This window comes from Grus americana, chromosome 1, assembly GCF_028858705.1.
Source record: "Grus americana isolate bGruAme1 chromosome 1, bGruAme1.mat, whole genome shotgun sequence".
In the NCBI taxonomy this organism is placed as follows: Eukaryota; Metazoa; Chordata; class Aves; order Gruiformes; family Gruidae; genus Grus; species Grus americana.
Genome location: NC_072852.1, coordinates 51,046,263 through 51,059,972, shown reverse-complemented (window position 1 = coordinate 51,059,972; position 13,710 = coordinate 51,046,263). Strand labels below are relative to the sequence as shown.

General features: G+C 40.7%; 1 long non-coding RNA gene across 2 annotated transcripts in view; it reads left to right on the top strand.

The window, feature by feature from the left end:
• The first annotated feature begins 306 nt into the window (after positions 1–306).
• Positions 307–13,710, top strand: part of LOC129201837 (uncharacterized) — a 36,610-nt gene continuing 23,206 nt past the window's right edge. Inside the window, exons 1-2 of one of the 2 annotated variants that reach the window (XR_008575509.1) lie at positions 307–462; positions 1,772–1,866. This is a non-coding gene — a long non-coding RNA (uncharacterized LOC129201837). The remainder of the gene's footprint in view (positions 463–1,771; positions 1,867–13,710) is intronic. The other variant, XR_008575510.1, reaches the window with a different exon arrangement.

Genomic DNA, 13,710 nt, shown 5'->3' with positions numbered 1-13,710 from the left:
ATCTTTGCAGGCCGTATTTTCCGTGTGGGAGTTGCAGAGGGAAAAGCCCATGAGATACGCATCTCTAGGCCAGGGACTGTATGTGCTCCTTGTTTTCCATGCACCCCCATCCCATATGCCGGTCCCCCATGCCCCTGACCACCCTTTCCCCCCACTGCTGTCAATGCTCTGCATTCCCTCTCCCCCAGCCAGTGGCTCTGTGAGCTCCTCCAGCCCCTTGGCTTCTCCAGCAGAGATGCTGTGCATTTCTCCCGCTGTCTTCTCCCTAAGCATTCTCTCCTTTCTTTTCTTCCAACCTGCAGTACAAGGTGTCTCTTCAAGGATGGGCAAGACTTGCAAAGCTGAGCTAGCAAGACAGGATGAGATGGAGATTGCATTGAGGATTGGAGGTATTAATGGCTCCCTTGGAAGAATCCTGGAAGTTCATGGTAACATGGAAGTGGCTGAAAAAAATAAGCTCAGGTCAGTGGATGTAGCCTCTGGTTTTTTTGCTTTCTTTTCAAAGTTTCAGCCAGTAAGAGTGAAATGTTCTTCTAAAATGTGAGGATTGATCAGAAATGATGTCCCAAAGTTGCAGCTCTATATACAGACAGGCAGAGATTTGCTATTGAGCAGACTACTAGGTCATGCTTTCCTTGCCTAAGGTGTTTTGGGTTTTTTTTTTTGTAGCTGGCAGATGCTCTTTACTTGCAGTCAGCTCTTAAAGTAAAGCTGACTTCTTTCCATCTTACACAGAACCATTATTAACAGAACCTTGGAAGCAGAGCAAATTTGATACACCATGACAAGTTGTGCAAAACCTTGTTTTTCTGTGTAGGGAAGCTGAGGCGCAGACAGACTCAGTGCTAAAGGTCACACAGTGAATCATGTAGCAGAACTAAAATTAAACATGAATTTCTGATTTCAGGTGTTCTTGCTTGCCTTTTAGCTCATACTGCTGTTTTGCAATGCTGATAACGCTGATGTGTATTTTTTGGCTGGTTAGAGCTGAGGTATATGCATTTTCTGTGATTACTTCAGCCTGATATATTTACCAAAGTTAAGTTACTTGGATTACTTGTATCTTCTGCACAGGTTGATGTAAGATTCATATGGTTACTAATCTTACAGGGAGTTTGTGTCCTTGTGCACAGAATTTTACAGGATGCTTTTCAGTCATTTGCAGGCTACAGCCTTCCCCCCCCCCCCCAATATATGGTAAATGTCTTAAATAAAAAAGTCTTCTGCAGCTAATAGCATCAGAGGGAATTGGTGTTCTTAGCAGAAAAGAGACATTATCCAAAATAATTATATCAGAAGCTAGGAGGAATAAGACTTAGAGAATCTTGTTTAAAAGAATTTGTCATGTAAATCAAACCTACTGGATATGCATATACAGGCTGGATTGCTAGAGAGAAAACTTACTTCAGTCAGCTGAAATGTTGACAAAAATAATCATAGTGATGAAGTTCCTTGTGCACTGTGTGTCCTTAATTTCAAATATTTTTAAGCAATATTTTTCTTTCTGGAATGGAACTTTCATATAGTGCCTGTGCTACTGTTTGCAGTCAAGGCCTGCAATTGTGATAACAATCTTGATAATATCTATCAATCTCAGATTACATTATCTGAGAGTTATTAAGTTTGTATTTAAGTGTCCTGTACTTGATTTCAGTGAGGCTTCAGGACAGTACTTAGGCACATGTGTAAACACTTTTACATACTATTTAGACATCACAGTCAATATGGTTTTATGTATACTTTTTGAAATATATGTTGGTTTCTTTATCAGACATTCTGTGTGATGCATACACCCTGTGTGTCTAGTAAGAGACAGCATCGAAGAAAAGAAATTTGTCTTCCTTGATACAATGAGAATAGCATCTGGTAGGTATTAAAGAAGCTGTCTTCTAGTTCACAGAATTTAGAGATCAGAATGAACAATTAGTTATTTCTGACAAAAGAAGTTTGTCCTTTAATGCATTTTCTAGTGCTTCAGGACATAATTCAAGTGGCTGGTAATACTATGTATTTAGAAGAAGCTTCTTGTGGATTAATTTCTTCCCAAAATTCACAGTTTTCTCATTATTTTAAGTAACTATGGAATTGCCATGTACAATACATGGGATCTCAGAGCTGTCTCATGGGGACTAGATCCAAGTTCTCCAAGTATACAATGGTAGTGTGATGTCTGAGCTATGGGACCACTGTGGTGTCCTTCAGAAAGCATGTTTTAAGTGTAGTTAAGCCAGCTTGGGTGTCAATTCATGTTGTCATTTAGATTATACAAAAGGGTGGTTTTACAGAGTGGGGAAGCCAGAAGTCAAAATCTCATTGACTTTCAGAAAAAAAGTTGTGAACATAACTTCCCTTTGTGCTTTTTTACAAACCTAAGTATGGGAGTTCATGTAGTTTTGCTTTCTTTTCCCCTTGTTCATATGATCTCTTTCTGGTGTTAATCAGAAATATTGTTCTCACATGGGCTGGCCCTGCAGGGTGGTGAGTTGTTAATCGAGTGGAGCATGTCATTTGCTTTAAACCATGTACAGTATTCCAGGGGTAACCAGGGATAAGTGCTCAGAAGTTGGTTTCCTGGTATCTTCTCTATTTTATGGAATGGGCGGCCTCTTAAGCCTGTCCAAATAAACAGAATGGAAAAAGAAAAATACTTGTTTTGATGGCTGGATGTTGGAGATGTATGTACCAGTGCTTGTTTTTCTTTCCCTGGGCGTGATGAAAAGGTACGTCGTAGCCACCTTATTTTGCTTGGCCGTGCTCCTTAGTTTCTCTTATGTTGATGTGAAATAATAAAAAAGAACTTGAGCCAGATCATATTTGGGAACTTTTCATTCAAAACATGTCCCATTGCACGGATTTGCACCACACAGTAGAAAATATGAATTACAACTAGTTTAGCTATTTTGATATAAGGTTCTATAGAAAATACTCGCACACTGAGATTTTCTTGAGGTCTTGCATACCTTTTTGGCTTCCTTTTTTTTCAAGCATTGTTTTTACTCCAGGTGCTTTTGTTAAACCAGTTTTCAGTGCAACACAGAAACAGTTTGATTTGCACACTTGAGGAATGGGCAAACAGCCGCTGGAGGGACAGGGACTTCCTAAGTCCGCTTTACTGCTGGATCTGATGTGTTGTAAGACTGGGATCAAGGTCACAGTACCTGTATTTGTGTGGCTGTGTCAGGCTTTCTTATCCCTGTGGTATTTTAAATGTCATTCTGTGTATTTCTGAAGTGCCACTATCAACTTAATCAATGGCTCCCAGTTTCCCATTCATGTCCATGCAGTGCTTCTTCCATCGTGGTGCTGTCAGATCTGTTTGGGCACTTGCACACTTAACAGGACTGGGAATGGATCCATCTGAAAAATAACCATTTATTTTGCTGTGTTGTTTTACAGATGGATCAGCTCTCTGATCAAGTTCATTGCTTGGTTGCTCAAACAGCTTGGCTGGCAGAGCAGAGAGGGAGCTAAGATGAAGTTGTTCAAACCAGCTGAAATAGTGCTGTTGCCAGACAGGAAACTCATCTCTTATTGCTGGGCCGTGAACTGCTTGTTTTATACCTGTGCATCTGATGGACCAAAGACACATTTTGCTGTCCTTTTGCCTAGATCATTCAGTCTTGCATGATGTTGACTGAGGAAAAAAATCCTGGGTTTTGTTTTTAAGAATCCCGTTATTTCATCTGCTTCCCCAAAGAACCTTGAGGACTTTTCACAGTCCCCTTAAATGAAAGGTGAAGCCACATCCAAGAGATTCAAGCCAGCATCCCGCACTCGCTGTTAGCAGTGGAATCCAGCCACAAGTGATGAAGCAGCATTATTGGCAGATATTGATGAATCTGCTTGGATGCAGTTTCTGATTTTTGTGGCAAGTGACAACATGCTGAATAGCCACATACCCTTGTCCTGCTATTTTATCTTTTTCTTTTTTTTTTCACAGTAGGCAGAACTGAAGGCACTTCAGTAACAGCCTTTTGACACTGGAGGATATTTAAAGCTACAGGCTTGCTTTCCCTCTGACCCATCATCACTGTTGGAAGAAGGTGATAGATAGAGGGTATCTTCCACCATCAGAAATATGTTTAATCGTTCAGATCTGTGATAAGGAGTTTAAAGATGTGATTAAGGTTACAAACTACAGAAGTTGAGTTATGCTAAGGGGAAAGAATAAAAGATGCTGAGAGAGTTGGGATTGTTCAGCCTGGAGAAGAGAAGGCTCCAGTGAGATCTAATTGCAGCTTACCAGTACCTGAAGGGGCCTACAGGAAAGCTGGTGAGGGACTGTTTATCAGGGAGTGCAGTGACAGGACAAGGCGTAATGGGTTTAAGCTGAAGGAGGAGAGATTTAGATTAGATGTTAGAAAGAAATTCTTTAGAAAAAAATTGACTGTGAGGGTGGTGAGGTACTGGAAGAGGTTGCCCAGAGAAGTTGTGGATGCCCCCTCTCTGGAAGTGTTCAAGGCCAGGTTGGATGGGGCTTTGGGCAACGTGGTCTAGTGGAGGGTGTCCCTGCCCATGGCAGGGGGGTTGGAACTAGATGATCTTTAAGGTCCCTTCCAACCCAAACCATTCTATGATTCTATGCATTTAGCTTACAATAAATAGAACAGGAAAGATGGACAGTTGTCTCAAATCTGATTCCCTTCATTGCCCATCAAATAAGGTACAAGTATTTGAATTACTTTAACATTTTCTTGGTTTTGTCTTAAGTGAACACTTCTGAAACTGATATATCCAGCTGCAGAAATTTCATGTGAAGATCTTCTTTTCCCTTGTCATCCTGATCTCTGTGGAAATTTAGATTTCAGATATGACATGTAAAACAGTCATCCTTGAAGTACAGTGTCTTCCAGGGGTAAGAGACTATGCCAATACCAGAAAAGCATTATTTTTCATATATTGTACTTGACATACACAAACTCTTGGATTTTTTTTTTTACTTGAATATTTTTAGACACCTTTATGTTCGATTGACTAAGAAAAAATATCTATGCAGGTAACACTGCCCTCTGCCTAGTGGTAGTCAATTAAATGAGGCATTCGTATGTAATTTTTAAACAGCTGGTCTTAAGTGACTTCACACGGACATGTACTTAACACTAGATAACTTTGCAGTTGCATCCACTACATCTGTTCATACTGTTATTGCACGAATGTGCGTCTCATATTCTTGGAAGAGTTCGGCATTTGCACTATGAGGGTCCTGTGCTCTTAACTTCTCAATACAATGCATTGGCTTCTCAGAAATAAGCTGACGAGCTGAAAAGGGAGAATAGTGGTTCATGCGCAAGCTGACAGATGTAATTTTGCTTCTATTAACCCTGAAATGACACCTTACATTTATAATTGATTTTTTTTAAGGAATAAGTGGACTTAAGTTTCTTGTTCCCCTTTAAATTACCTGAACTATTGCAGGTCTATCTAGAAGCCTGTGTCAGCATGCAGTTTTAAGAAAAGTGGTGGCTGCCTAAGAGTATCCACCCTGTTGAACTTGAAACGGTTCTGGGGATCTTTATATCATGGCAAGGGATTGCTTCATGTTCTGTTTGTGGTTTCCTATACTCCCAGGTTTTGTTCTTCAAAATTTCTACCCACTACGTATTTGTGCAATTAATTCTCCCTGAGTGTAATACTTTGAACTTACCATTTCTGAATTGCATCCTACCTGTCCTGAGTTTTTTCAAGGCCATTTTGAAGCCTGTTTGTTTCCACTGTGGTGCTTGCAACATTTTGCAGCTTGTTATCATTTGAAAGGCTTCTTTGCAACCTTACCAGCCACGACAGCAATAAAGACACAGCATAAGACCAATACACCTGTGTAACATGAAACTCTGTGTAAGGTACTCTTAGAGTGTGAAATTACTTACAGTAATCTTATAGTTAAAATTACTTGTTGAATACAGTTTTCCAACTTGTTTTGCAGTCAGCATACAAAATCTGTAACTTGACAATATTCCCATCTTCGATTATGGGAAAGTTGTGTGAGACAGCATCAAAAGCCTTATTAAAACAATAGCAATCTCCATGGTACCTCCTACAGCCACGGGGTGTTTTTTCTTCTAACCACCCTAAGAAAAGGCTATTTGCTATGTGCCTGTTATTCAGTTCAGCAGGCTATTTATTGAAAATAGAAGTATTGACATAAGCGAGTTTTGCTAGAATGAACAAAATACGAGGATTCCTTCAAAGACATTTTTATTCACTAAAAAAAATAAGGAACCAGTCAAATAGTTGGGTAAATAAAATTCTTCTGCACAATCTAGCCTGCCCTAAAAGCTGGTGGTGCTTTAAAATACAGCTCTCTCCTATGATTAAATACTTTGAACTTTGAGATTTCTGAGAAGAGAATACTGATTGTTTCCTACCAAACTGAAAGGAAGTTACAGCTTTAATGAGTGTGTCTGGATTACAGGATGTAACAAAAAAAGTCTAAGTAATTATAAATTCCCTGTTTCAGAGGCATCTTGGAAAATCTCTGAATAAAGATGTAGTTTGCAGCAGCTGCCAGAATAGTATTTCTCCTGTTTCGTGGTTGGTTTTCTTTTGAATTTCAGTTTATAAAAGTAGATAGTCAGTGTGTCTGACTGTCGGGTAGCTATGTGAGGAGTTCTGTGTATATATAACTTCAACCCCAAATGTGTATTCCTATTAATTGAACTCAATATGTTCTGCAATACAGATTAAGCCATGAAATATCAGTAGCAACACATTTTCCTCAGTAATACGAGATGTGTCTGCTGCTTCTGTCCTAGGATGAGTAGGTCGATCTAGTGGCACCAATAAACAACATGGTGAGAAATTGTCCGTTGTAAACAAGCAAAGTCCCTGAGCCGTTCCTACCTCAGCACAAATACACTGACTTTGCCACTTTATTGCCTTTTATTTACTTTCTCTTTTAACACCTCTCCAGTCTCTGATGGCGATAGATTCATGGTTAGTTCTTCCTGACTTCACACTGTCATGGTTTAAAAGACATTTTGAACATTTTCATTTGCAGTGCATTTAAAACATTAGATCCTTGTATCTCTTTCTCTTCCACTGAGAGTGCTTTCCCAGAAAGCCTTGATTTGGTGCTGCAGCAGTGCAGGATCATGGAGTTGCTTTTACAAAATCCAGGAAGGTCTGTTTCACGGGATAGTTTTGATTTCTACAAAGCTTGTTTGGCAGTAAACTTAGAGGTTGCTTAAGGCTGTTGCTGTATTGGTGCAGCACAGTGATATATCAGTTGCAACATTTCCTCAGACTAAGATTAATTTTTAGAACTACAGTTAACTTGAATGCAGTAAAAAAATAATCAAAAGTCTCAAAAGCACAGTCTGTGATGAAAGACTGAGAGGAGCAGGTTTGTTGAGCTTGGAGAAGACAAGACTGAAGGGAAGTATGATAACAGTCTTCAAATATGTGAAAGGTCACTGCAAAGAGGAAGGGGATGAGCCTTTGCTTGTATCGTACTTCTTGGCTTTTGAACCCAGTCCAGGAAAGTCACTAGATCTAGGATTTATATTATTACTAGTGCTGCTGTGAAGTTACTGGTACTGTTGTCAGTCCCTGACCCAGTGGAGCAATTTTTTTAATTTTTTTTTTTTCTGGCTAAAGCTGAAATATCATCTGCAAGCTGTTGCCTTCTAAGTTAGTGAACGCAGGAACCTCAGCCTGCTGCTTGGCTCGGCGGCTGAAGGCAGGTTCTGCTATCACACTTGATTAATCTTTTCCTTTCACCTCTTTCTTCTCTCACTGCGGTTTGGAAACCAGCTAGTGTTAGCTGCAGTTGAGGGTTTTTATTTCATGGTCAGCTGCCCACTAGAATTTGGGCTGTTCAGTGACAAAGGCTAGTTAACTTTTAGGAGAAAATAACGTAGGAAAGTACTGCAGCTGTGCCCATAAGATATAGGTTCAGGTGCAGTTGACAATTACCAGCTTGTGCTAGAACTCACTTGATGGCTTTCTGCCTGGAGAGGTTGCAAAACTGCCGAAGTTTTGCACAGCTGATCAGTAGTGATCTTTTCTTGACTGCTAAAATAAAGAATGACACAGCAGAGGGGGGGCTGATAACCTCTGCTCTTGTGCACATGTGAGGAAATTCTTCCTGTTGGGGGGCACCCTCTAATATTTATTTTTCCTCAGGTTCCAGGAGGTAGAGGCATATGCCTCTACTAAAGCCTCTTGGCCCTCACTCACAGTGACCTGGCAGATTTTATTCTGGTGAAAAATTCTGAGACAGTAGGTCAATTGCAGAGTCCTGTAGGACTTACACCCTGGCGCCTCATTTACTGTTATTTCTCCTTGCTAACCCTGAGGGGTCCCAGAGTTCAGCAGCCGAATAGCTGCAGTAATATGTTTAAAGTTATTTATTTTTTAAATCTGATATTTTGAAATCAAAAGATATTTTGAATGTCCTGAGAGAGATTGAGCAATTTTTGTTTTTCCTTCCAGTATCCTTTTCCAAAGTCTCCCCACTCTGAAATCTGCAGTCACCATCAGGTTGCCCACATATTTAACCCAGTGGGGCTTCTGACCGATTAGTCATTCAGTAGATGTCCAGCAGTATGCCAGAATTTCAGATCAGCAGGGTTTAGGATAGGGGAAGCCTGCCATTATTAGATATATTTACAGAAAGAAGCAGTCAATCTTTCTTAAAATCCTAACTAATTTCCTTGCAGTGGGAGAGTAAGTTGCAATTATACTGTAAATCTTGTAGGCTATTTTTGGTGTTCAGACATCTGCCATAGATTCAGGTATGATTTCACAGTGAACTTAAGACCACGTCACTGTTGAAAATAATGGTCCTGCCCTGCAAATATATTGATTAGTTTTCATGTGGATCATCCAGTTGTTCTGAGTTAGCCCCTGGCTGGATGAGTGCTACAGCTGATGTAAGGGCAGGAGCAGACAGGGAGGGAAGGGCCGATGGCACCTGTGGAGCACACAGCTCACGGCTTGTCACGGCAGCTGAGTGTGAAATTTCGGGCTCAGGACCAGGCTTAGGTCAGGCAGCAGGATCTGCACCAGCCCTGTGTGCTTTGTCCAGTTCCTGCCTTGCTCTGGCACGGCTGTTTGTCCTACGCATTGTCAACTGTTTCTTTCATTAGATCATGGGAACTTATTACCCTCATATTTTCAAATTCCCATTACCTAGGCTAGATGAGTGAATGGTTTTACTGTCTGTCTTCCCTTTGCTTTTGGATTGACTCCTCTGTCAGCTTTGAAGAATTATGTTGTTTTCCAGAAATGCATTCACTTTGCCCTTGCTAATTCTCAGTACTGTCACGTGCCAGGTTGATTGAAGAGGTCTCCTGAATGGTCTTGTCTATCAACATACTAAGATTTTTTTTCCTTGCTTTTGCTCTTTCCAGTTTTGAGAGAGAAAAATCAGAGCATTAAAAAAAGGCAAGAGTGGTGGGTCGTCTTCTCTGGCTTCATGAAAATTATGTCTCCTCATGGATGTTTCTAGGGCTGACTTGACTGGGTTATCTGATTGTCTGTGCTGACAGGAATCACGTTAATTACAAGTGACTCTGAGTGATAAGGTTCCGCAAGTATCTATTGTCAGACTGGGCAATCACATTAAGAAATCATTGAATTAACTGGAAGTGACTGAAGTGAACGTGAGAGGCGATTTATTTATTTGTGGGTTGCTACTTCAATCCATTACATTTTTGCTGTGTATACAGTTACAGCAAAGAAGTGGCTGCATGTCTACATGCTACATGTCTACATTGCTAGGGAGGACAGCTTTAGGGCCCACAGGACCATACTTCCATGGACACATATACTAGCTAAGCCAGTCTCAGATGGAGTGAGTCCTGTGGTTCCCTGTCCCCAGGCACTGGCTTGTGCCCTCAAGTTTGCACACGTGGGGTGAAATAGGTGGAAGATGCGTCCCTTGAGAACTGACTTGAGCAAAACAAAGGCAAAATCTATTTTTCACCTGGTTAAGTTTCCCAATCTTGTTTATTGTAAGGCTGCAAAAAACATTGGTGTCTGCCAAAAGGAAATGGAGACATGGGATGGGAGAGAGCGGGTGGACCCATGAGGTAAGGGACTACTTCTCTCAGAGGCAGAGCCAGCTGATGCTAAAAGAAAGTGTTTGTTGAACAATGAATTAAGGCAAGTGATGGCAAGTCTGTTTAAGCTGTCTCCTAAGCACCTTCTGGGCATGAGCCCTATCTTTCAGGCAGCTTATTATCTAATTCCTAAGTCTCCCAGTCTGCTGTTTGTGCAGTTGGGGAACTGACCCAGCTGATAAAAAGCAGAGTTTAGGTGACCTCCCAAACATCTGCCCCCAGGAAGAAGACAGCAGGATCAAACTGCTGGTGGTGGGAAGAAGGTGGGAGTTGTTTAAGCTGGTATTGCAACTAAAGAAAGGGATCAGCAAACTGAAAGAGACATGCTTTTGTTCATATGAGAAGGGCAGTTATTGTTGTTATAAACACTCTGGGGTTTTAACAATTGGCTTAAAATTCTGTGTCTTGAAATGAGAAGATTTCTCTTTTTCCAGTGTGAAAGCCAAAGCATTCATTCATATGTGCTGAGAGTCTGTTTCATAACTCACATTTTTGGTCGCTTGTCTTTACTATTTTTAATTTTCTTCTATAGCTGCTGTGTTTCTTCTGACTCTCTCTAGTTAGTCATATATGCGTCTATTTTTTTTCTACTACTATTTTTTTCTACTTTGTTTCATTCACTGGAGCACATGATGTGTTCTCTTTCATCCTTGCACTAGAATGATTGGATTCTGTTAATCTTACAGGGTAAAAAAAGAAAAGGAACAAGAAAAAGGCTATGATTTGGAAAGTGAGGTTTATGCTGTAATATTTGGCTCTTTACGTGTGTGAAATTCTCTTTGCTAGTAATGGACCCATCATCATATAACGGAAGAAGTAGACTGAAATCAAGATCAGATAAAAAAAAATAGTTCCCTAATTACTGTTCTCAGTAATAGATAATGCAACTGTTTTCTTTTTCAGGAGGATGAACTAGCTTTGCTTTTCATGAAGCATGGTGGTAATGGTACTGGCATGGTAATGACTTGTCATATGACTTCTTACCTTGCAGTGCTAGAGGAGGAAATAGGGCTGAGAATTCCTGGTCCCCAGCCCTTGATTTAAACTTCTCCATCTTTAAGCATATTTCTAGGCTCTGTCTTGCTTACCTATTGATGCAGGTGGTTAAAATGACAGAACGTGAATGCCAGAAGCATGGGGGATGTTTACAGTTGAATGGGATACAAGTTAGTACCCTAATTGGTGCACTTACAGTTGCTAGCCAGAAAGTAATTTTTCTTTTGACATCCTTATGCGAGGGATTGATTTACACATACTACATAATTCTGGTCAGCTGAGCAGTTTCCTGTAACGATGAAGAAGCCAAAATTGACACCATTCAATGTGGATCCATCATGTAACACACTCTTACCTATCATGAGACCTATCTGTGCAAAACAGATATCTGGTGTAACCATATACCGGTGTGAGCTGCACAGAGCTGGTGTCACACTCTGAAGTCATCCATTATTTTCAGAAGGCTTTGCTTGTCCTGTCTCTCTAGCCTCTCAAAAATAGGGTTATATTAATAACTTTATGGTAGGCATTTTATGTTGAAATACGTTCCTACTATATTGGGATTTTTGTACATCCAATAATTGTCCACCATAGTAAGCAATAGCACGCAGTGCTCACTAAAATTAGAGGAGAGATTCTTAATCTTAAATTATTCACCAAAATCTTATTTATTTTTGTCAGTATCAGCTAGCTTTTAAGTAGTAAATGAATTGCTGAGTAGATCTAAAGAAGAACCTGCCAAGTGATCAGTATCTGAATTCAATAGCTTCATCAAGAACACGATTCCAGCAGAAATGAACGTAGTCTTTCTTCATTTGTCAGTCTTCATAATTGAGACTGAAGCAGAGTTATAAATTACATCTTTCCTCTGGTGGGAGCTATTCATGGTGGATAAGCGTTTGTTATGCTATGGCGTTATCCCTGCTATTGATGTTTTTTCATGCTCACTTACTCAGACTTCCTGTGCTGCTGATTTTAATTCCATATGGAGGTACAATGGCATAAGAAGTCATCTGTGCTGGCACAATGAGCAATCTCTTATGAATGGATTATGACAAAGTTGTACTTTTATAGCAACTAGAGAAGCTACGAAATTAACAATTGATTGCCTCACTTTTCAATTAGTCTTTGTGCTGTCACAGGAATATTACTGCTCTGCTTCTCTGCCTTGCCAATGAGGGAAGACTCAGCTACTGGGAGAGATTCTAGCATCAAGTCCTATCTTCATCATGTGCTAATTCTGTATTTAACCTGGGTTTTCCCCTTCAACATGGGATGCATTGTTGAATCTAAAGCAACTGTCAGAGCCGCACATGAAAGCACTGTTATAAGCTACCTTGGTGGCTTTTTTATCAGCTGTTTGTGCCAGGTGGATTCACTGAATGCATGTACTCATGCAAAGAAGTAATCAGTCTTCTAACACCTACCCACAAGCCTTCTGTGCACTCACTCCCATATACTGCTTGCCTGTGCTGGCTCTCTCTTTGCATCATTGGCCTGAAATGGGAGACATGAAACCTCTTCTTAGCTTCCGTTATCCCAACCTGCCTACAATCTCTTCATTTTCATTCATCTCTACATTTTAAGCAGCAGAGCAGTGGGCCCTCAGAAACCCAAAAGTCTTTATACTAATTGCTTGACTGCAGGAACACGTCAGGTGCCTGGTGTCAGTCTGAGCTGAAGAGAGCAAAACCTGCTACTTCAGTAATGAAGGAGGAACACCGAACATCAAGCTGCTGCTGTTTGACCAGAGGGTTGGGAGGTCCAAAGATGACTGTAGAGAAGAGATAAAAGGGCTGAGGGGTAGTGGCTGGAAATCCAGTGGCAAAATTTTCAGTGATGAAATGGGCTGTACACTGGCACCCCTGGGAGCATGGGGCAAGGGCAGAGGTATCCATGTCAAACATGGCATCTGCAAAGACCATCCACCCAGGCAACCAGCGAAGGGACACGGAGGAAAGAAAGAGGAGGTAAGTGGCCTTGCCCTGGCCTGGAAAAAAGATCAGCTTTGTTCTACAAGGTGTATATCACACAAAGAATATAGGCAGCACAGATTAGGACTCACTATCTCAGGAAAGGAAGATGGAGGCAGTTGTCTTTATTGCTGTTTCAAAGGACAGCGTGAAACATAAGGAGTGCACTTCATCTTGAAAGCTCACCTTCAGCTTTCTGTTTGGAGATAGCACCATTTGCCAATTTGCTCATTTGCCAGTGTATTTCCCACTTTCTTCTTCCTTTATCCTGATCATGCTGTGCAGACTGTTCGGTTCAGGTATGAGGGGGCAGAAAAGGCAAGCGGTCGTTTATTGTTGGGTAGGTTTTCCATGCAACCACAGCTGTACCTTGAAGTTGGTAGAGTGGTTCTGCTAGTGTTGTAAATGCTGCTCTTCTCTACTAATTTCTGGGATCCCTTTTTCATTCATGCACTTCAAAATAGCTGGCAAGGGGAGGAAAAACAGGAAATTGAGCACTTCTCAGCAGGTGAATTATTTGAGAATTCACCTGAGAAGCATTTATGTACAGAGTTAAAACATTGTGTCTACACTTGATCAAATCTAAATTGCCAGGTGTTCAAACCACCTGTCTATTTAGACAGCCTGTAGAATGTCACATACTGGGCTATTGCCTAGCTGATTTTAGTTTCTTTCCG